The sequence below is a fragment of the Lissotriton helveticus genome, chromosome 6 (genome assembly GCF_964261635.1).
Source record: "Lissotriton helveticus chromosome 6, aLisHel1.1, whole genome shotgun sequence".
In the NCBI taxonomy this organism is placed as follows: Eukaryota; Metazoa; Chordata; class Amphibia; order Caudata; family Salamandridae; genus Lissotriton; species Lissotriton helveticus.
In genome coordinates this window covers 2118769389-2118792219 of record NC_136067.1, presented here as the reverse complement: position 1 = coordinate 2118792219, position 22831 = coordinate 2118769389, and the positions used below count along the sequence as shown (strand labels likewise).

The following is a 22831-nucleotide window of genomic DNA, read 5'->3' as shown; positions in this document are numbered from 1 at the left end:
TCTACTGATCAATTTCTGGTCGATACAGGAGCTACTCGTAGCGCTTTGTCCAAATACTTGGTTCCAAGGGCTCCCCTGTCTGGCGAGGTAATTACAGCAATAGGGTTCGATGGAACACCTACTTCTAGCCCACTGTCTCAACCAGTTGCATTTCATGTTGATAAATTTGCTGCCCCTTGTCCCTTTTTGTTGTCTCCAAATACACCCGATAATATTATTGGACTCAATATGTTGAAACACTTTCGAGCTACTATTCGCTGTGCCCCAGAAGGAGTGCGAGTTGTGCTGAATGAGAATTACCCAGACTTTGAGCGAGTGTGTTTTCTCCATGAATCTGAAGTATTAGCCTCCTTACCAAAAACGTTGTGGGCCACTTCTGACACGGATGTAGGGCGAATGATAATTCCCCCAGTGCGTATTACTGTAAAGGAGGGAGTATCTCTGCCACGTGTCCCGCAATATAAGATTTCTAGAGAAGGTGAACTTGCTTTAATACACATTGTAAATGATTTGATTTCGGCAGGAGTAGTTGAGGAAGTTCCTTACAATGTCTGCAATAGTCCAATTTTACCGATCCTTAAAAGAGATACAGATGCTAAAGTTTACCGTTTCATTATTGATTTAAGGGAAATAAACAAGATAGTAGTGCCTCAGTATCCAGTGGTATCTGACATCACCACATTGCTTACGTTGGTTCCACCGACGGCAACTACTTTTACAGTCATTGATTTGAAGAACGCCTTCTTTTCGATCCCTGTACATCCTGACAGTCGATATCTATTCGGCTTTACATTAAATAATAAATCGTACAGATTCTGTCGAGTTCCTCAAGGCTATACTGAAAGTCCTAGCATTTATAGTCAGGCATTAAAAAGACAGCTTGATTCCTTTGACTTACAAGAGGGAGTGGTTCTTATTCAATATGTAGACGATATCTTACTTGCTGCAGACACGCCAGAACAATGTGAGAAGAGTACCTTTTCCTTGCTTTCCTTCCTGGCTAAGCATAATCATAAAGTCTCGAAGAAAAAGCTACAATATTGTAGACCAAAGGTGACCTACCTCGGTCATCTTTTGTCTAAGGAGGGCCGTGCATTGACACCAGATCGAATTCAAGCAATCCTAGATACTCCAGTCCCTCGCACTCAGAAGGATGTTCGCGCCTTTATAGGTTTGACGTCTTTTTGTAGGCAATGGATATTGGGTTTTTCACATATCGTTAAACCATTGTTAGCATTGTTGTCTAAAGATACACCGATTCCCATTGAATGGACGGATGAATGTCAGAATGCTTTTGAACAATTGAGACAAGCTCTTTGTTCTGCACCAGTGTTAGGTACACCTGATTACACGAAGATTTTTACATTATATGTACACGAGAAGGATGGGTGTGCATTGTCAATGTTAGTGCAGACACACGGAGATAAACAGAGGCCTTGTGCATACTTCTCGGCGGTACTCGACCCTGTGGCTCGAGGATTGCCTGGATGTTTTCGAGCAGTTGCAGCAACAGCAGTTGCGATACGACAAAGTGAGGGAATAGTTTTGTCACACAAATTGTTGGTGCTAGTTCCCCATGCAGTAGATGCGTTACTGAATCAAACGAAAACACAGCATCTAACTAGTGCCCGTCTGACAGGATATGAGCTAACGTTGTTGGCGCCGCACATCACACTAAAACGATGTGCAACACTAAATCCTGCTACTTTATTGCCGGATCCTGTTGCTGAGACCCAGAAGGAAGAACAACATGATTGTGTTTTTCTGACTGAGGAACAGACAAAGGGTCGTATCGATTTACAGGATACGCCATTTCCAGATGTAGATGGGGAACTGTGGGTTGATGGGTCATGTGTGAGGTTACCAGATGGTACGACTTCCGCAGCTTATGCGATCACGACACTTAAGACTGTGGTAGAAGCAGCACGGATACCCCAAAAATCAGCTCAAGCGGCTGAGTTGATAGCCTTAACGAAGGCATGTGAGTTAAGTGCTGGACTATGTGTGAACATTTACACGGATAGTCGTTACGCTTTTGGAGTAGTGCATGATTTTGGCCTACTTTGGAAGGAACGAGGATTCCTGACTTCACACGGAGTACACATCATGCATGGAGAATTGGTACGCGATCTCCTGAATGCACTGTTATGCCCAAAGAAAGTTGCAATAGTCAAGTGCTGCGCACATAAAAAGGTGACGGACAAAATAGGACAGGGCAATGCTTTTGCAGATCGCATTGCGAGAGAGACCGCTATGCTGCAAAATGATTTCCCCATGTATGTGGTAAAGTCACAAGCTGAGCGGTGGCATGATGCTAGAGAAGAAATACTCGATATACAGAAGTCAGCATCAGAGGCAGAACTTGTGAAATGGGCCACCGAGGGAGTATTGGATGATGAGGGTTGCTGGCGTAGTAAAGATATGGAGAGATGGAAACTACCCATGGCCTATTTACAAACAATGGTGCAAATGACACATGGACTGGCACACATTGGAGCTCTCGCAATTACTAAATTGCTTACACGAGTTTGGGAAAATGCTGACATTGCTAGCACGGCTAAGAGAGTAGTGCAGACCTGTCTGATATGTTTGCAGCACAATCCTGGACAAGGGACTCATACTCCTAAAGGTGGGTTTGTTCCACCTACTGCACCATTCGAAGTACTACAAATGGACTACATCCAGCTGGAACGCTGTAATAATCTCAAGTATGTCCTAGTAGTGGTGTGTGCCTTCAGCAAATGGATTGAGGCTTACCCTACGAAAGACAATACAGCATTGACAACAGCTAAGGTGCTACTCAAGGAGTACTTCCCGCGCTATGGTGTTTGTAAACTTATGTGGAGTGATAATGGCCCTCATTTCATTGGAAAAGTAGTAGAATATGTCCTGAAAGGATTGGGAATCAAACAACGATTCCATGCTGTCTTTCATCCACAATCAGCAGGTTTAGTGGAGAGATATAATGCAACTCTGAAGCTGAAGCTAGCAAAGATAGTGGCATCGACATCTCTGAAATGGCCGGACGCTTTGCCTCTGGCATTGCTGTCCATTCGATCAGTGCCCCATTCTCGGTCTGGCCTCACACCCTATGAAGTGGTGTTTGGAAGGCCTATGAATATCTGGGGAGTTCCGAAACCTCGTTTGATACATGATATGCCTTGTATAATGATGAACGATTATCTGGCACGATTAACAAATGATTTGCTTTCTATTCATCAACAGGTTCGAGAGGCGCTCCCTGATAACTCCGCTGGTGAGGCTCACGATCTCCGTCCTGGGGACCACGTGATGGTCAAAATCTTTGAGCGATCCAGCAGTTTGGAACCGAGATGGCATGGCCCTGAGCAAGTGCTGCTGGCTACGCGAACTGCTGTGAGAGTCACCAACAAGAAGCGGTGGATTCATTCAACGCACTGCCGACGTGTCTCTCCGGATCTGGTGAGCCCTGTGGTGCTATCCGACTACAGAAAGATTTTGGATACAGAAAAGAGCCCAGCTGTCACGCCTGATGAATTGGAGGGAGCCTTCCCGGACCACGTTGTTTCTGATAAAGTGAAGTACAATCTACGCCCCAGGAAATAAGATTTCTTTTGTGCTCTTTTTGAAACTGGTTGGTGACCGCTCTGAGGTTTGTGAAACGGAAGCCGGGAATATCAAGGGGGGGGGATCAGTTCTGCCCAGTGTAGCGACACCCGTCTTGAATCCCGGAGAACAAATCAACGGCAGCCTCGGTTCAGAACCATCGTTTTTATTTTTCCCGCTTAGTGTTGTTTTTAAAGAGTATTGTTTTATGAACTATGGCATCTCCTTCGACACGAAAGAGGAGAATTCTTGGTGTTGTTTTGTTTGTCTTGACCATAGTGGTGATCGCAGTATTAGCTTGGACTATAGAACTGTTGTTTCCTGTACGAGAACATTTACTGCCCACCACTCCAAGTCCGTCTGAACATTTTCATTTCACTCTGCCTTTTCACGAAGAAAGACATAGGCAGACTTATTTGAATAACAGTTTTATTAAAATTTTGCATCATACTCATAACATGACCAATACGTCCAATTGTTGGGTATGTGGAATGTTGCCCGGACACCAGAAGAAGGGAGGAACACCACTCATTCCTCTCCCGTTTTCTCATAATGGTTCTTGTCATGCTTGGTACACTCTTCTTTTTACTCTGCGATGGCCGACGAAAGGTGGATTGCTTTTTCGGTTGAATAAAATATGCTATAACGATAAAGATGGCTATCCACACGCTGAAGGAACTAAATTCGAATGGGAAGAATATCGTCCGGACAATGTTTCTACACCTCGTGTATATACGAATCAAAGACTTACAAATGTGACGAGCATGCACATAATAACAGTCATCGATACAAAAGCAGATTTGTGTATTAGAAATAAAGGTACAATCCCTGTAGGCCGCAGTGAATGTAATATTACACTTACCTTTGATACACCAACTGGAATTGCATTTGTAGCTTCACGTAACACATATTTCATTTGTGGAAATAAGGGATACCATTGTCTACCATTGGGTTGGTTAGGAACGTGTTATGTAGCATTTGTATTACCACCTGTGTTTATTGCTCCTCCCATGTATCATAATGATTATGTTTTGTACCATGATTTCATATTGAATAGAGTGAAACGAGCAATAGATCTTGATGAAATAGACCAGACTGATACCACTTTACAACAATATGTAGATTTCAATCTGGGGTTATTTTCATTCGTGGGAGCTGCATTAAATAGTAGGAAGATAAGGCGGCTTACACGTGTAGTGGAAGCCGTTGCCAATGAAACTGCCTCTGCTTTAGGAAATATTACTGAGGAATTACAAATTACCAGAATTGTGGCGCTCCAGAATCGAATGGTTCTAGATGTGATACTAGCTGATAGGGGTGGAGCATGCCGCGTCATCGGAAGTAGTTGTTGCGTGTACGTACCAGATAACTCACCTTCTGTATATGATTCGATTACAAAATTACACAAGATAGCTGCTGAGATCCACCCAGAAAATGGAACATGGACCTTTTCTGGTTGGTTCTGGACCCTGCTTAGTACTTGGGGTTGGAAATTATTAACGATTCTCTGTGTTTTTATTGGAGTATTATTTTTCCTTTGTCTATGTATTCAATGTGGCCCTACATTATGTACTGTATGTATCACAGCCTGTATTCCGTCCAAACGAGCTATTGTTAAGCAAGAGAAACTGATCAATGATGAAGTATTGAAAATAATGGCTATTAACATTGAGGATGAACATTCTGACCATGTCCACTATGAGGTAGCTTTTGCTAAACGCTAAAAGGGCCGTCTGTCGTGTTTTGGCAGCTCCTGAGTTAGCGTTTAGCACAGCTACACGGTCTTTTCTGTTAACTTGACCAAAACGAACGGGGGCCATTTTGAATCCCTCTGACTTCCGTTTCCTATGAACATGCTGCCTCGTGGTCAGTGTGCCCTTTTGTCCTTTCTCGATACCCATGGTCACTAGTCTGCTCGGCAACAGGCTATTTTTAGTACTGGTCAAGCGCACATGCGCATTACGCACCAATTGGTCACTCTTCAGGAATGTTCATGCTAACTGACCAGTGCTGTTGAAACTCCTCCCACATGTTGGCTGTGTTCCAAAAATGACCTTATATGTACCTAAAATGTGTAACTTGTAACCGCCTATCTTTTTATTGCTATTAAACCATATAAAAGAGGTCGCGCACCGATGTTCGGTGTGCTACTTCTTACATTGCCGAAGGGTGCTGTAGGAATGTATCACCACCCCATGGGGTCTTAATAAACTTGTCTTTTACCTTTTCCAGTGTCCGTGCCAACTTCTATACTAAAGTGTTCGAAAGTCCTAGCAGAGTATGTAGGCCTGATTTGAACCCAACACCACAGTTTCTCCGACACTTCATCATCAGATTCATCCCCGGACGCAAGACCTGGCCCATCATCAAAAAAACAGGGCAATTCCAACCAGTCTTTTTTAGCCAGGGGAGGTCAATCAAGGGTTCGCTTCAAGCAACCATGGGAAATGAAAACACGCAGCAGGTATTACAACAACTAGACCATTCTGCCATTGTTAACCTTTCCCAAAAGCAACTTACCTCGAATGAAAAGATGATACTCAGTTTAGGCCTCAAATTCGTCCCCACGAGAAGGACTGATTTCACTAAGCTAAAGTTAGAGGCCTTGGATTTTTGCAGAAAGATTAGGCTGAAATCCTATTTCTTTGGGAGTGAATCTATTGCTATGCCAGAAATTACTGGCCTTAAAATTAAGTCCAAATTCACCCCAACTCAAAATATACCAAAGCAAATTCACGCTTTTGAACAGGCTGTGTTGTCTTCAATTAATAAGTTGGAAAAAACGAAATGCTTTGCAAAGAACAATCTGAGTAAGGAACATGTTAAAGCTATCCAAGATATGAAATCAGACAGTTCGATTATAATAAAACAGGCGGACAAAGGCGGGGCGGTGGTGATCTGGCCCCGAACTATGTACTTGACAGAAGGTAAGAGTCATGTGGAAAATCGTGAATGGTATAGACCAGTGAGGGAAGACCCCCTACAAGCCATACAACACAAAATTGAGAAGTTAACTAAATTTGCCTTGGATCAAGGCTTTTTGGGTCCTAAGGAATTTGAATTTTTGAATAAAAAGGCACCAAGAACTCCCATCCTGTATTTTTTACCAAAAATACACAAGAATAGCCACACACCACCAGGGCGCCCCATTGTTTCGGGGTGCGATTCGGTTTCGGAGCCAGTTTCACAGTACATTGATTATTTCCTTAAACCGTTTATAAATGATGTCAAGTCTTATCTTAGAGACACGACGGACTTTATTACAAAAGTTGAAGGAATATCTTTTGATGAGGAGAACCAAATAATGGTTACAATGGATGTAACATCATTGTACACCCAAATCCCTCAAGATGAAGCCCTCCAGGTAATGGAGTTTTACTTGGAATCGAGAGAAAGACCTCACCAGGTACCTACATCATTCATTATCGAACTAGCTGAAATATCATTGAGAAGTAATTATTTCAAGTTCGAGAATGAATTCTATGTACAAATCAAGGGCACCGCTATGGGGTGCCCTTATGCACCGGAGATGGGCGTATTGTTTATGGCCCAATATGAGGAAAGGTTCGTCCATAACAATAATCCTTTCATCAATAACATGCTCCAATGGTTGAGGTATATCGACGATGTCTGGCTCCTGTGGCAGGGGAGCCAGACAGAGTTGGACTGCTTTGTCGATTGGATTAACACAAGACACATTGATATCAAGTTCTCAATGCAGTCTAGTAAAACAAAGATGACATTTTTGGACGTATCAATAGCCCCGGTGACAGGAATACTGAATACAACACTGTACAAAAAAGAGATGGATAGAAATACTATCCTCTATTACAGGAGTTCACACCCTCAGTGCCTGAAAGAAAATCTCCCGTATGGGCAACTGTTAAGAATAAGAACTGTACTGAATTGACCGAATTCGACTCTCACGCTAATTCATTTTGTGAGAGTTTTGCTTAGGCACTCCAAGAAGAGAGCAAGATTCACTCCCAGAGAGAGCTTGTTACAAAAGAAAGACAAGTTGGGGTTGGACAAACTTGTTTGTGTGACGACCTTTGGTTCTCATACAAACAAGTTTAGGCAAATCATTTTGAAAAATTGGCATCTGCTGGAGAATCTGGAATACACTATGCCTAAACCAATCTTCGCCATGATGAAAAACCTCAGTATTGGACAACAGCTGATAAGAGCTGACAGCTATATTCCAAAACCAAAAAGTGATTTAATCACACAGTGGAATTTGAAACCAATAGACGGGCACCACAAATGTGGGTGCTGTGCAGCTTGCCCGTCAACCTTGGAGGGAAATGTATTTGAATACAACAACATCAAATGGAGACATGTGAGTTTTACTAACTGTAAAACAAAAAATGTTGTTTACGCAGTGCTTTGCAGATGCAACAAGGTCTATATCGGCAAAACATGCCAACAAGTCAACATGCGAATTACACAACATAGATCGCGCATAAGGCGCAGAGTCCTGACTGCCCCTATGGTGGAGCATTTTATATCCGCCAACCATTCCGAAAATTACTTTGAGTGGACGGTATTGGCTGCAATAGACCCAAAACATCGGTCTCCCAATATTGAAAGTGCGCTACTACGCAAGGAAGCGTATCTAATTATGAAATTTGACAGCATTAACAATGGGCTCAACGGTATGTGCGAAGTGAATAGAATCTAACTCGGGTTGGTATACTTTCACTAAAAGGTTCACTCTAGATATAGTGTTTTTTTCATTTGGGAACCACAAGGTCCAGAATTCAATCGACAGGTGGCCCCTCCCCCCCTGAAGCACACAGCTGTCACGTGACTTCTTTGACCTGGAATTATATTCCTGACTTGTCTTGCCCCGCCGGCTTGCGAATGCTTCGGCGGACAACAGACTCCCATTAATGCTGTGCGCTCATAGCGGAATTTGGTAAGTGAATCACTTAATCCCTTTTTATAGAAAGTGAGCTTCGTGATATATCTTTTGGGTAACGGTTCTAAGTTTAGCCCGTTCTTTCCCTTTACAGTTTCCTGTCCAAAAGATCGAGGTCAAATAGAGCACGAAAATAATTTTCAAACGAACACTGAGTATCGAGTGAGTAATGGTCCCGCTCTTTTTCATTTAATTTTTTTTTGCATATTAACGGAACTGGGCAGTAAAAATAGCTATCACCTTTTTCAGGATTTCAGACCTGCGCCAGAACGTGAACCTTTTCAGTGTCAATACAGTGGCATTCACGTAAGACAATTTCCATTCTTTCCCGCTACACGTTGGCATGTTTAAAAGCCCCCTGGCATGACTCTAAATAGAGATTGATACTTTGTTGCAGACTGGAAAGCTCTCCGTAAGAGATTAATAGAACGTCAGAACTCTACACTGTTAATAAACAGGTATGTGATTATATAATGTAGTGGTGGTCAAGTGAGATTACAGGGGCTTTCTAGAAGCTTTTTTTTAAAAAAAAACGACTTTATTTCTTTTTTCTTCTTGTCAAAATTAGTTGTCAAAGACAGGATTAATGCTGCCCTGATGAGAGTTTGGTAAATTGTAAGGCCAGAACTCGAAACTCGTCGGCTACGTGAAGATTTTTGCTTCACCCCCTCAAAATACGAGGATTCGTTGCCTGTTATAAACCAGGAATCTTTTTCTTACATTTTGCTTAATTCAATGCGTAAAGCAGTAGAATTGAATATATATGTAAATAGTGTATATAGAACCAGCTTTTTTTGACATGTTTCATGAATGTGTTCACGCATTTCATTTTTGAGAATTTTGTTCTGTTTAAAATGTACTGTCAAATTGTGTGGTAAATTATGCATAATATGTAGTAATTGATTTGTGTATATGTGTTTATGTCAATGTGATAGTTTGTTTGGTTGATAATGTGTTCCTAAATTCAGCCTTGAAAAATAATCTCTTCTTTATGAAATAATTTAAAATAAAAGAGGCAAATCATCATTGCCAAAATAGACATAATTAATTTAGTCTATTTTGTTTCTTGATTGGGTTTCCGATCACAAATGAATGGAGGTTTGGTTAAATTGTTCTTTGTATAAATTTAGTGGTCAAACCCCCCTCCTTCCCAAGTGGACCAAACCCCTCCAATTTGTTCTTTCCGTGTGCATTTAGATATAGATTTATAACTAATATAGGTACACTATCTTTTCGGACCCTGTCTCCCTCTATTATTAGTGCCTGTAGTGTGTCAGAATTTGTTTTTACCCTCTATACTGTCACCTGCTTTTAATGTTTTACGTAGATCATAATACCCCCTGGTGGTCTACCGAAGTGATTGTTTTTGGTTGCTAGTTTATGGAAACCAGCATAACCTTCGAGTTGTACACAGTCTGTTGCCCAAGTTTCTTGTAGACATACTATGTCTCCTTTCTGCAATATTTGTGGGACAGTTTCGAGTTTCAGTGCTTTTTGTAATCCTGCCACGTTCCACGAGATGATTTTGAGGTTGGAAAGCATTTTATAATTGGTATGGAATACGCACAGTGATTCCGGTGTTACGGGTTTAACTAATGTAGGCCCTTGTCGACACCCCTTAGGTTCTAGAGTACCCCCTTGGGCATCAGGAATATTGAATTGTTCTTTGTGGCTCATGACTTATTTTGTTTAATTGAACATTCTCATTTAACCGTCATCTATAACACTCCTGCTTATGATCGCATCCTCTTGTCTCCTGACTGATATGGTCAGTTTTTTATAATTTTTGTCTGCATTTATTTTTGATGTGCCTCTAAGTATTCCTTGAAAGGACTCTTTCGTGTTCTTTGTTGTTATGTTTACTAGCTCCTGAAGAATTGATGGGTACTTTTCTTGTTTTGGTTGACGCACCCCAATTCCCCAGTTTTTGAAGATATCCTTTTCTCTCAGCACCACTTCTGCTGTGCTTTGATTTAACCAGGTAAATATGGTGTTTTCTTTGTTGGTGTCCTCTTTCTTTGGTTCAAATTGAATACAGACTAGGTCTTTGCTTTTTATATGCAAAAGTGCAGGTATGTATTGTAGGAGCCGTAAGAGGGCCCCCCTGTTTAAAATGTCATGCCTCCCCTTTGATTTGTACTGTGGTTGTAGGATTGTTTTAAAACAGTTTTTGACATCTTGTACAATTGGTGTCATTCTAGGCGAGGGGTCGGTGCATGTTATATCTTCGGACTGTGTCGTCTCTATAGCGTGGACCGAAATAAATTGCCCAAGTTTTTGGTGTTTAGTTCCCAAACCTGTAGTTTCATTGGCAGACCCATGTTCAAATTTCTCTTTTTCCTGTTCGTTTATTGTTATTTCGGTTTCCTTTGTTAAACTACCACTTCCAGAGCTTGGTGAGGCCTGCGACAATGATGGTCTTAGTGTTACCTTGTCTACGGGCTCAAATTCACTCAGGGCATTATCTTGTATTTTGGTTTTGATAAATATTGGATACAGTTTGTTTAATGTTGACCTTTCCTGTGTGTGGAGTGATTTGTCTGTACCCTTTGTAGGGAGATGCATAGGCTGAGCCATAAACCTTGTATTTTGTATGGACTTTTGGCGTTTTAGTTGTTTTTTCTGTTTTTTCTTCATGCGTCGCGAAATTTTTATCTCAGCATTACTAGTTGAAATCTCCTGTATCCTTCTCTCCTCAGGGGTCCCAGTAGTTTTAAGTATTGAATTTGTATTTGTTGAGTCTAGATTTAAATTTGTGGAGAATATTTTTGTAGTGGTCTCTTGGTGCTCTTCCTTGTCAGAGGCTCCAGATATTTCCATTATTTGTTTGTTAGCTATTAGGTCCATATTTAAACTGGAAGTTAGGTTTGCACTAGCTGTTTTTGTGATATTTTATTGGAAGTATGGTTTATTGGCCCCCTTCGTTCTGTTACAGTATGTTTGGGCCGTTTGAGTTTTTAAATCTTCAATTAAAGTGGTGAGCATTTCTGGGATGGATACAAGTTTATCAATTGTCGGCCCACAAGCGCAATCTGTGTTTAAAGCGTATTCTTGGGCTCGTGTTATCAGCTTGTTCAAATTAGCTAATTTTAAATCAATCCCCGATATTTTGGTTGCTATAATGTTTAGCAGGTCCACTTGGACGTCCATTTTCTTTGATTGATAAGTTAGTGCCTCGAGTGTGAGTTGAGATGTTTTAAAAAGAATATCCCATATTTATCCCGCATCTGTACTTGCTTTGGGGGTAACCCTGGCCATGGAGTTATTGCAAGGGATCACACTATCAGCTACCAGCTGCATCGGTTGAGATGGTTTATTTTCTTCGCTGTTTGAAACTTCTGCTTCTAACAAATGAGTGTGCCTGTAATTGGCTTCAGCACCATCAGCGTCATGATTTGAGACTCTTGATTCCTCGTTTATTACAATATTCTGTGTGCTCTGAGACACTGCCATGTCAGTTGTTTTCTGTGTGTTAGGGACTAGTGCCCTATGTTGATTCTCATGTTGTGTAACGTTTGAGGCCGGCTTGATGATTTTGACCTCTACCTCGATTGGTTGTTGGGCCAAGCTGGGGTAGAACTGACCTTGCTTATTTGGTGACGTGTCTTTAGCAAGACATTCGGACGAGTCTGATAGATATTCATTTATTGATGGTTCATAGTCCTTAATTGTGCACCAGGACTCATCATTTTGTTCATCATTTTGTTCTTTGTGGTCCCAATGATCATGCATCTGCCGGGGTCCAGCTGTTGTTATGGGTTCTAGGTTGGTTTGGTATTTTATCCAGTTGAAACCCCCAACGTGTATAGAGGGTAAAATCGGGTCTGGTAAGCGCTTGTCCCCATCGTTCGATTGCACGAGGGAAGATAACATTACGTCTGCTGGATGTTTTAGAAAGTTGAATTTGTTTGGTATACTGGTTGATTTGACAAACATTCTGTACACCGTCGCAATTAGAGGTTGCATCCCACCTTCTGGTCTGGCTTTGTTGTTATTCTTTACTATTGGACCTTGAGGTTTCCTTTTCCTCTTTGTTAGTGGGAGTGTCACTCGCTCTCTACCTGATCTGATGACGGCTATCGAGAGCACCTGTAGCTTGCCTTGCCTCGCCTTGCGGTTGATGTTTTAGATCCACTATTCGGGGCTGCCGCGGAGTTGTGTATAACGTATTGCGTCCCCAGTCCATAATCCACAATTCGTGACCGTAATCTATACTCCTGAAGGACCTGCAGCTGCTGAAGGTACTTCTGTTATACTGATACTACTCCTCTGCTAAAGCTACAGCCAGCAGCATTGTTTGTTTAGATTTGTTTAGCTGTTATGATTGTTTTCTTCCCCACAGCAGGTCAAAAGCAGGTTAAAAGCGGCTGACTCCTTGTAACCATTGTTTGTTTGTTTAGGTATTTATTAGCTATTTTTAGCTGTCATAATTGTTTTCTTCCCCACTCAGTGCTTTGCAACTTGCAACTGCTGCACTGCTTTTGCGCCACCCTATTGCATTGGATGACCAAAAACCTCCACCTGGTCCACCGCCCCCTCAGGCTGCACACTGGCGTGACCGCAATGGAGAGAGAGGCAGGATACGAGGGGCAAGGTGAGCAAATGAGGCTCGTAGTCCTGCGCCCCACTCTGGATTAGTCAGACGATGGAGGGGTTAAGTGGTGACGAGAGTGGCGGAACCTGCGGAGACCGCTGATCGCGGGTGAAAGCCCTCGGCCGCTCCTGCCAAGAAAGCTCTCGCCAAACCAGGGGCCTCCCGCTATTCCCGCTCCTTGCCGCGCTTGAGGCTGCGCCTGAGGCTCACCTGTGCCAGCGCCGCTGCGAGATGAGGGACAGTCTCGAGGGGGTCTCACTCTCGACTTTCTTCCTCCATCCTCTGTCCTCTGTCCGCGTGTTGTATTTCCGCGGTAAAACAGTCAGCCTTCCCACACGGCTTACTCAGTAGCAGGGCAGCGGCGACTTTCCCTCTGCGAGAATTCCGCGAATCTTTCCTCGTCCTCCTGGTCTGCTCCGGGTCTGCCGCTCGATCCGCTCGGTCTGCTGCTCAGCTGCTCGATGCTCTCACACAGCTTCACTCAGTGCCTGTCCGAGCCAAAAAGGTGAAATTACCCCCTGTTGGACCAGAATTCATGTGCTGTAAAACCTTGAACATGAAAGAGTGTCAACCTATCAAAGGCCTTTACCTGGTCGAGGTTGAGTAAGCACAGAGATTTTCAAGGCATTATGCCTATGTCATAAAACACTCCATGGCCCCAGGAAGAACAATTACATGCCTTGCTTTCTGTCTGCCATGCACTTACACAAATACTAAGATCACCATCTCAACAACTACTATCCATCTATAGATATATAACAAATAAAATAAAATAAAAAATGGGGGACTGATCACTTCCAGGGACCAGCAAGGGCATGGAACAGCATGCTTCTGTGGCTGAGATCTCAAATCAATTTCATAAGTTTGAGAAAACTGAAGACTTATCTATTTGATCTAAAACTATAAAAACAAATGGAATGTCCACTAATCTCTAACTCTCTCTTTTGTTTCTATTTAAGGATCAGGTATGAGAAGCGGTAGGACACCTCTTGATGAGGTTTTGTAGTGTAGTTCCTATATTCCCAATAGGCTCTGCGCATTGGAATAATATATCCTGTAGTTTAGACGTAGGACTGAGGTTGACTAGGTCTCTACCGAATATATTAGACTTATTTGTGAGTGCCAGCTAGCTCAGAGGTCACTAGAAACTTTCTCGAATTCACAAGAAGGGATTAGTTTCTGACAACCGCATAAACATGACGACTTTGTTTCCCAAGAATAAGAAATTAATCTCTAGAGTCGCGGAAACAATAGACGGCTATTTCACTCAGTCACTGTGCATGCTTCGTTTCACCAGAGGTGCTGAGAAATAGAGAGACGGGCGTTTTCAATAAAAAGTATTTATTGAACAGTCTTATTTCTTAAGCATAAGAAATGCACTGCCACAATCGTAATACTGGTTATGAAGTCAAAGGCATATCATACAAAAAGTATTATAAAGTAGTACTGTAAAAGCATGATATGGTTTCTAAGCCATATAACATAGAATACATAAAATGCATAAAATACCTAAAATACATACAGTGATAAATAATGAATAAAAGTACTCAACTGGTGCTTCTAAAATACGCCTACCCTGGTGTATCTAACCTAAGTCTAATACGGGGGAGGAGTACATGTGGTGTAGCTTAAGTTTAGTATTTTCTGCCAAGAATCTGTTCCAAGAATTCTCTAAGGGTGTAATCAGCTCCGTACCTTGGTTTTAGAATGACAGAGGTCCTGTATCTCTCTCTCTCAGGACTTGATCTTCCAGCAACCCGCAAGGGTAGCCTGGAAACCCCGGAGCTGGATTTCTCTGCAGGAGAAAAGACAGCGTCTTCTCAGTGCGTCAGTTGGAGTGTCGGCTTTGTGGAAAAGTAAATTTCGCCATGTTCTGTGTCCCTACGCCCCATCCATCATATGTTATATGTGCATGATCAATATGCATATGTTATTCCCCATTCTGATTAAAGACGCAATTACAGTTGTGTCCACCTCTGGTATGTTAATTTCCAGTCCTCGTGAATACTACGAATATCAGGCCTATGTAAAGTTATGTTGCCACGTTTCTCAGTGTGCACGTTATTCAATTATAAAGTCCCCGTTTCTAGGCCTCAAAAGGGCCCGGACCACAGATTCAGCCCCTGTCTCCTGAAAGCCTCGCTGAGGAGCGATACAGCCCCCACCTGTATCCTCGACCTTTCACTTACTTCCTGCCTCGCAGTGCCCGGTGCAGCCCGGCTCTGCCTCTGAGTCTGCCAAAAGTATGTTATAGTTCCTGCTATCAGTTCAGTCCTCCTCTTCTGCATTCCTAAGCTACTGAACTGCATCAATAGTTTCCGTCATTGTCTAGCCTATTCGGCTCCACGTTAGAGAAATACTGTATTAATGGTCATTTAATATTCTTCATCACGCACTACGTGTAGAATAATGCATGGTCCAGTCTTAGAATCAAGTTAGCTTTTCCCCTCCTGACTCTTAGTTTATATCAACATGTTCCCTAAACATTAGATACCAGATAGGATTAGGTACATGTCGCTCCGACCCTCCAGACTCTAGTCTCTGCTCCTAGCACAGAGTTCGTAGCCCCAGCTTCTCCTAGTAATACGTCATCGCTAGTTTTCGCGCACCATTAGGTTAGAGGTCCCGGCTCCTAAGGTAGCCCCCTCCTATGTTTCCGCCCATTCATGACATATTCTGTTACGTTTGCATCACATGTCTATGTAAACTCCCAGTTACACCCACTTTTACTGTTATCTTTCGCGACTGCTACATGTCACGCCTTCTACTCCACCCACTGTTACGCCTACTGCAATGTACTGCTATGTGTTTGCGCTATGTATATATGCCTGTATCTTGTTATTGAATGCTAGCGCGCTCATTCCAAGCTCATCCCAGACCTAGCCCCAGCAGCTGCTGGGCATCCTTTTCCCCTACTGGGTCCCAGTTGTCCTGCTGGGCCCTGTCATTCTGCTCTTCCTATGCAGGTTGTCCTGATCCTGTCCTTATGCTGTAATAAACCTGCAAAAACTCCTACTACCTCGAATCTTGACTCTTATTTATTGAGCTATCTGTTATTCATTTAAGCATTCAAAAATAGGGTATTATTTATTTATTTACCACATAATGGCGCCCGAATAGGGACTTGCCCTTTCCCCACGCGTCGGTGAAGCCACGCCGACCCCCTGACCCTCTGCAGTCGTGACGGAACTCTTCTGGCCAAGTGCAGATATTTCTGCTCAAGTATCCCTCAGGCCCACGGAGGAGACGGAGGAGGCGGTCTAGCATCCGAACGAGACGGTGGAGGAACGCGGCGAGTCCCGACCAGAGCCCAAGCCGAGAGTCCAAGGTCCGAGGTATCCGGAGGTCCACCCGTAACTGAAGTCCGAAGTCCGAAGTTCGTCGTCATAGTCCAGTCCCGTCCGAGGCCTTCCGTTCCGTGCTGCCCGGTGAGTACCATTGCTGGGGTAGTGTCTCGACAGGGTCAGTCTAAATTGACTCTGGTCTGTGGGTTGGTGGTACCCAAGCCCGCAAACGAAGTGTTCACCTAGGTGGATACGGGTCTTGATGCGTCCCTTTGTGGGACCGGTATGTTCCGTACTGTTACAGCAGTGCATCCGGTAACTCTAGTCTGTTCCGTTCTCGAGAAAATCTGTTCTGTTTCTGTTTTCAGTATTTTCAGGTAATATTCTGTTCGAACTGTTATGTTATGATATTGTTTAATGTAATTCCAATGTCGTGGTATGCCTGAATTGTTTTTCCACTTGTTATTGTTCTTCGTGTATTGTATTGTGTTCCGATTTAAGTTTACAATGCCGCTCTTTTCAAGATTACGTCAGTTGAAAACTAGAAAGGGTCTGCTGGAAGCAGCCGTTCCTGTTCCGCCTAGGGACAGTCCAGGTCACTTTATGTATCAGAAACATGGCATAAGCGCCATCCTGTATCTAGATTTATGGGTAGAGTATACCAAACAGTTAGAAGAAAAGTATAGATGGCCCGTGTCGGGTACATGGGATGCCGAATGTATCATGCGAGTAGAAGAAGTATTATGGAAAAAGAAAGCCAGACAGTCACAGAAAGATGCCATCGAGTTATGGCGTAAGGAAGCGCATAGAAGAACGGAAAAGGAAGTCAGAAAGTCAGAGTTATGTAGAGAATCCCAAGAACGAGCCCAAGAAAGAGAATTGATCGAGATAGGTGAACGAGTCAAAACCGAACAGTCAGACAGACAGAGGCATGCCCTTATTAAGGGTATGTATCCTCTCCTTGCCGAGGGTTTGCCAAAAGCGACCCCAGAGGCACCCAGTAATTTCCCGCCACCATTAGTTCCGACCAAGCTACGTCATAAACCGACCGCAGCTGATATTTTCATTTCGTCCTATTTGGACGACACAGTCCCAGAATATGCAAATCCAGTTCGCGCTCCACCAGTCCCTGTAAATCAGGCACTTCCCGCTCTTCCAGGCACCGGAGTACCTGTTACGGTACCCCCGGGTCAGCCCGCCATACAAGTTCAGCCCACGTTACAATTACCGACTCTGCCAGGACGAAGAATGTCAGTCGACGATTCCAGTTTAGGGGCCGCGGGAGGAGGTCTTCCTCAAACCCCGCCGCCACACAAGCGTTTATCAGCACTCGAATTACATGCTCAAGCATCACAGCGTACTCCCAAGAGTAATAAATCTGTCGCAGAAATCAGGCAAGCCCTTAACGAATGTGTTTATGATCCAGTTCCAGGCGAAAATACTATGGTTTTATATTCCTTACGTGTAAGAAGGGTGACCGAGTATCTAGTCACCTTGCCGAATATGAAAGAAGATCTAGACAGAATATATCGTTTCATCCGTACAGGGGATGATCCAGAAAGTATTGGCGAGATTATGTCCCAAAGGAAAGCCGAGATTCAGCTTATGATATTAAAGTTCCTGATCAATTGTCTAATAAGAGAACAAGATTACCAGTCTAAAGATCCCGCCGAAATGAGAACCCTGACAAGGTGGAGTGATAATATAGCCGAGGGTAAGCACAAGACAATTAGTGCCATGGAAAGTATGTACAAGAAAATTCGTAAAGAAATAATAAGGTTACACGAACAGCGTAAAGCAGCACAAGTAAGCGAGAAAGAAAGTGCCTCTGATCCTGAAGAGGAAGACGAGACTCCCGTCAGAATAGCGTATGTAGGAAAATCCAGATTTCCAGATCGCCATTTACGTCCAGAACCCAAGTCCATTTTTCATCATCCAGTATCAGAACGAGAGCCTCGTTCTCTAGAACAAGTATTTCAAGCTATCGATCACATTCTGAAATCACGAGTCGGTTATAGCGAATTAAGTACCATGCACGAACAAGAACTAGCCCGATCAGCAGTCCGATGGATTACTGATTCTACCACTTTTCCAGACAAAATAGTGGCACAAATGTTTCTGAAACTGCCCCCAGCCGAGCAACGACTGGTGGGTACGTATATGATCCAGCACCTCATTATTCTGTATGAGGGTCAACATTCTGATCCAGGCCCGTTACATGATATCCTGAACGAGTTACTCCAGTACAGATGGAGAGGTCTAGGTACCGATTTAATTAGTGTCATTCTAGAACAGCGTCACAAGTATAGAACGTTCCTGAACCCGCATTTTGTTCATGTCTCACCCCCAGAAAGTAAACCATTCTACATAGACAGACAGAATCCGTTACGAGAAGTCCACCCAGTCCAAGGGGCGGGTGGCGACATGCAACGAGTGTTTGTATACACTCCGATATCAAAGATGGAACTCCTCGAGATGAAGAAATTAATTCCCTGTCATGACAAAGATCCAGCAGGGTTCCATAGAGAATTAAAAGACATGCTCCGTATGGGAGAATACACTTACCCAGATATCATTAAAATGTTAAAGGTCCTGTTACCCGCAGGGGTGTATGAAAAGTTAAAGGAAAAAGAATGGGAGGTGGGAGAGAAAAAGATCGATTGGACAGCTCTAGAAGCTGAAGACAAGGCACGAGTACCAGGTACCGGTCTTGGAGATAAATGTAAAGAATTACCAGAATTATTGATTCAAGTTTTACCCAGATTATTGACAACTAGAAAAGAAGACTGGGATGCAATCTCAGCCTGTAAACAGAAACAAGAAGAAGATATTAGTGATTTTTATTCTAGATTCGAGAAATGTTTCAGTATTAATAGTGGTCTCAAGACAAGTAGTGAGTCATACCCTCACCTTTTCGTTACCAAATTAGTCGAGAATTCAAGTCCACAAATTAAAAATCGAGTTTTGAAAGTCGAAAGCACCTGGCAAGCAAATACTCCGTCCCAGATGCTCCAGATGCTTCAGTATCACCAGAATAGAATCAGAGAAGAGCAAGAACACGAGAGAAAACGTATGAAAGACACGAAAATGAAAGTGCTAGTTGCACAATCTATTCCCCAAGACAGTCAGAAGAGGGGTCCGAATCAAGCCAGTCATCCTGCAGCTCCCGTTAAAGGGAACTGTAATTATTGTAAACAGCCAGGTCATTTTATAAACGAGTGTGCAGTTCTGAAGCACAACATAGCTACTGGTAAGACTAAAGAAAGACCACGTCCGCCTAGACAAGAACAAGTTTCACAGATTCCTCAGTCACAGAATGCACAACAGACAGTTACAGTACCGCAGCCTATTGCTGCAACACAGCACGTTACATCGCAGATGTACCAGTATGCACAGTCTGAGTATCCAGAATACCAGTCATATTCATGAAACAGCCTAGAGAGGGAGGTAGGCTTGCCTCTCATCGAGATACCTGTAGACCAAGAAGGTCCCTATGTTCATAGTCAAGTATTAGGGAAAGACAGAAAATTTCTGATCGATACAGGGGCAAGTAGGACCACAATTAGTCATGCCGAAGTTCCAGGGGCTCCGCTCTCAGGCTCAAGAAATGTTTCCCTTGGATTTTCAGGAAAACCCATAGTTAATGAAATATCTCAGCCAGTTACTCTAGAAGTAGGTCCATTGTCCCGTACTACTGATCTGTTACTCACTAAGTCATGTCCAGAGAATCTGTTAGGTATTAAGACACTGAAAGAATTAGGTGCAGTTATTTGTTGTTCCCCAGAGGGAATACGTCTGTTCCTACGTGACTTTAAGGGTCACTATGTATTACGAGATTTTGATTCAAGATTGTCTAATGTTCCGCAACATTTATGGGCGCAAGGTCCAACTGATGTAGGTTACATGCAAATCACACCCTATCGTGTGACTCTCAAACCAGGTGTAGTGTTACCCCGAATTAGACAGTACAGATTGCCACCTGAGGCTGTAGCAGCCTTATCCAAAATTATTGACGAGCTCATGGCTCAAGGAGTAGTTGTAGAAACTGACTCCAATGTATGTAATTCTCCGATCATTCCTGTTATGAAACGTACTGATCCGAATGCACCCCCAGTATATCGATTAGTGATTGATTTACGAGAGCTTAATAAATGTATTGTTCCTCAGTACCCAGTTGTTCCAGACATTTCTTCCCTGTTAACTGCCATTGATTCCGAAGCCATGTTTTTCACTGTTATTGATCTCAAGAATGCATTTTTCAGTGTTCCAATTCATCCAGACAGCCAGTTTCTTTTCGGATTTTGTTTAAATGGAAGGAGCTATATGTTTACACGCGCTCCTCAAGGTTTCACAGAAAGCCCTAGTATTTACAGTCAAGCACTTAAGAGACAACTAGACAACATTCACATGCCAACTGACACTGCCCTGCTCCAGTATGTCGATGATCTACTGATCACAGCCCGTTCTGAACGTGCTTGCGAGCGAGCATCACTTACAGTTCTGTATTTTCTAGCCGAGATGGGGCACAAGGTGTCACCTTCGAAGCTTCAATTCTGTGTCCAGCAAGTGGTATACTTAGGACACTTGCTGTCCAAGAGGGGTAGGCAGTTGACACCCGACCGTATCCAGTTAATAGCGAGTCTTCCCCAGCCCAGAACCCAGAAGGAGGTACGTGCTTTTATCGGCCTTACTTCTTATTGTAGACAATGGATTCCCCAGTATGCATTTCTAGCCAAGCCACTGATACAGTTAACGACACAGGAGGCAGCCGTATCGACTGTCCTCCCTTGGACACCTGATCATACACTTAGTTTCAACGAGTTAAAGAAAGCCCTATGTCAAGCTCCAGTTCTAGCTACACCGAACTACAGTAAGCCTTTTACACTTTTCGTTACAGAACGCGAAGGTACAGCATTATCTGTTCTCACACAAGATCAAGCAGGTCAATACAAGCCCTGTGCTTATTTTTCGAGCACATTAGATCCAGTCGCCCAGGCGTTACCTGCGTGCCTGAAGTCAGTTGCAGCCACAGCACTAGCTATCAGACAAAGTGATTCCATAGTTTTAGGACATTCCCTGACAGTACAAGTACCACATTCAGTAGAAGTTCTTTTAAACCGAACACAGACTCAGCACTTGACGATTGCACGTTTGACAGGTTATGAATTGACATTGTTCCAGCCACACATAGAAATTAGACGCTGCAACGTCCTGAATCCTGCTACACTGTTACCATCAGTTAGTTCAAATCCAGACACACATGATTGTGTGGAAGTAGTTAACATTACGACAAAGCCAAGACAAGATCTGACAGACATTCCGTTACTAGATCCTGACCTGACACTTTATGTGGATGGTTCATGTATGAGAACTAGTACAGGAGAACTAGTCGCCGCGTATGCAGTGACTACTGACACTGAAGTTATTGAAACACAACGTATTGATACTCTGTCCGCTCAAGCAGCAGAGCTAGTCGCTCTAACACAAGCCTGTATACACGCTAAGAACCTGAAAGTTAATGTTTACACAGATTCACGTTACGCATTCGGAGTTGTACACGACTTCGGAGTGCTCTGGCAAGAAAGAGGTTTTATGACGTCTCATGGAACCAAGATTCAGCATGGTCTCCTTATTCAAGCTCTGTTAGATGCCATACATTTACCGACATCTATTGCTATCATGAAGTGCAAAGCACACACGAAAGTTACAGACATTATTTCCCAAGGTAATGATTTAGCAGACCGCACAGCCAAGCTTACAGCACAGACACCAGACATTCCAGTTAATCAGACACATACTCCAGATCTGATTACATGCATGACAGTTAAGGACCCTACACAAGATGTCATAGATATCCAGTCACATGCTACTCCCGATGAAATCAAGAAATGGTCTGTACAAGGAGGGGTCCAGACAGATCAAGGATGGTTAACGAAGGGTAGAGCCACATGGTTTCTCCCCGATTCTATGGTTCAAGTCATTATCAATACCGCACATAGTCCAGCACATTTAGGAGAAAAAGCTATGTTAGACAGTATCCAGAACATTTGGTTCAACAAGCATTTACGAGCTGCAGCCAAGCAGAAAGTCCGTACCTGTATGATATGTTGTCAGTTTAATCCAGGTAAAAGTGTCCCGGTGGAACAAGGTGGTTTCCAGCCCCCTGACCACCCTTTTGAGGTCCTCCAGATGGATTATATTCAAATGGAGCGATGTCGAGGTTTCAAGTATGTCCTTGTAGTAGTATGCGCTTTGTCCAGATGGACAGAGGCATATCCAGTCCCAGATTACACAGCTGCGACCACTGCCAAGCAGTTGGTTCGTGAATTTTTCCCTAGATACGGACTCCCTAGAGTCGTATATTCTGATAACGGTCAGCCATTCTCATCAGAACTCATGAAGCACGTTTCCCTGTTGTTAGGGTACCAGTGGAAGTTTCATTGTGTA

At 43.2% G+C, this 22831-nt stretch overlaps 1 long non-coding RNA gene and 1 pseudogene across 2 annotated transcripts in view; both read right to left on the bottom strand.

The window, feature by feature from the left end:
* Positions 1-13388, bottom strand: part of LOC144764089 (uncharacterized) — a 55796-nt pseudogene extending 42408 nt beyond the window's left edge. The window contains exon 1 of the transcript XR_013596311.1: positions 13311-13388. The product of XR_013596311.1 is annotated as an uncharacterized LOC144764089 (transcript). The remainder of the gene's footprint in view (positions 1-13310) is intronic.
* A 24-nt stretch (positions 13389-13412) lies between these two features.
* LOC144764090 (uncharacterized) overlaps positions 13413-22831 on the bottom strand; it is a 55216-nt gene continuing 45797 nt past the window's right edge. Inside the window, exon 3 of the long non-coding RNA XR_013596312.1 lies at positions 13413-13588. This is a non-coding gene — a long non-coding RNA (uncharacterized LOC144764090). The remainder of the gene's footprint in view (positions 13589-22831) is intronic.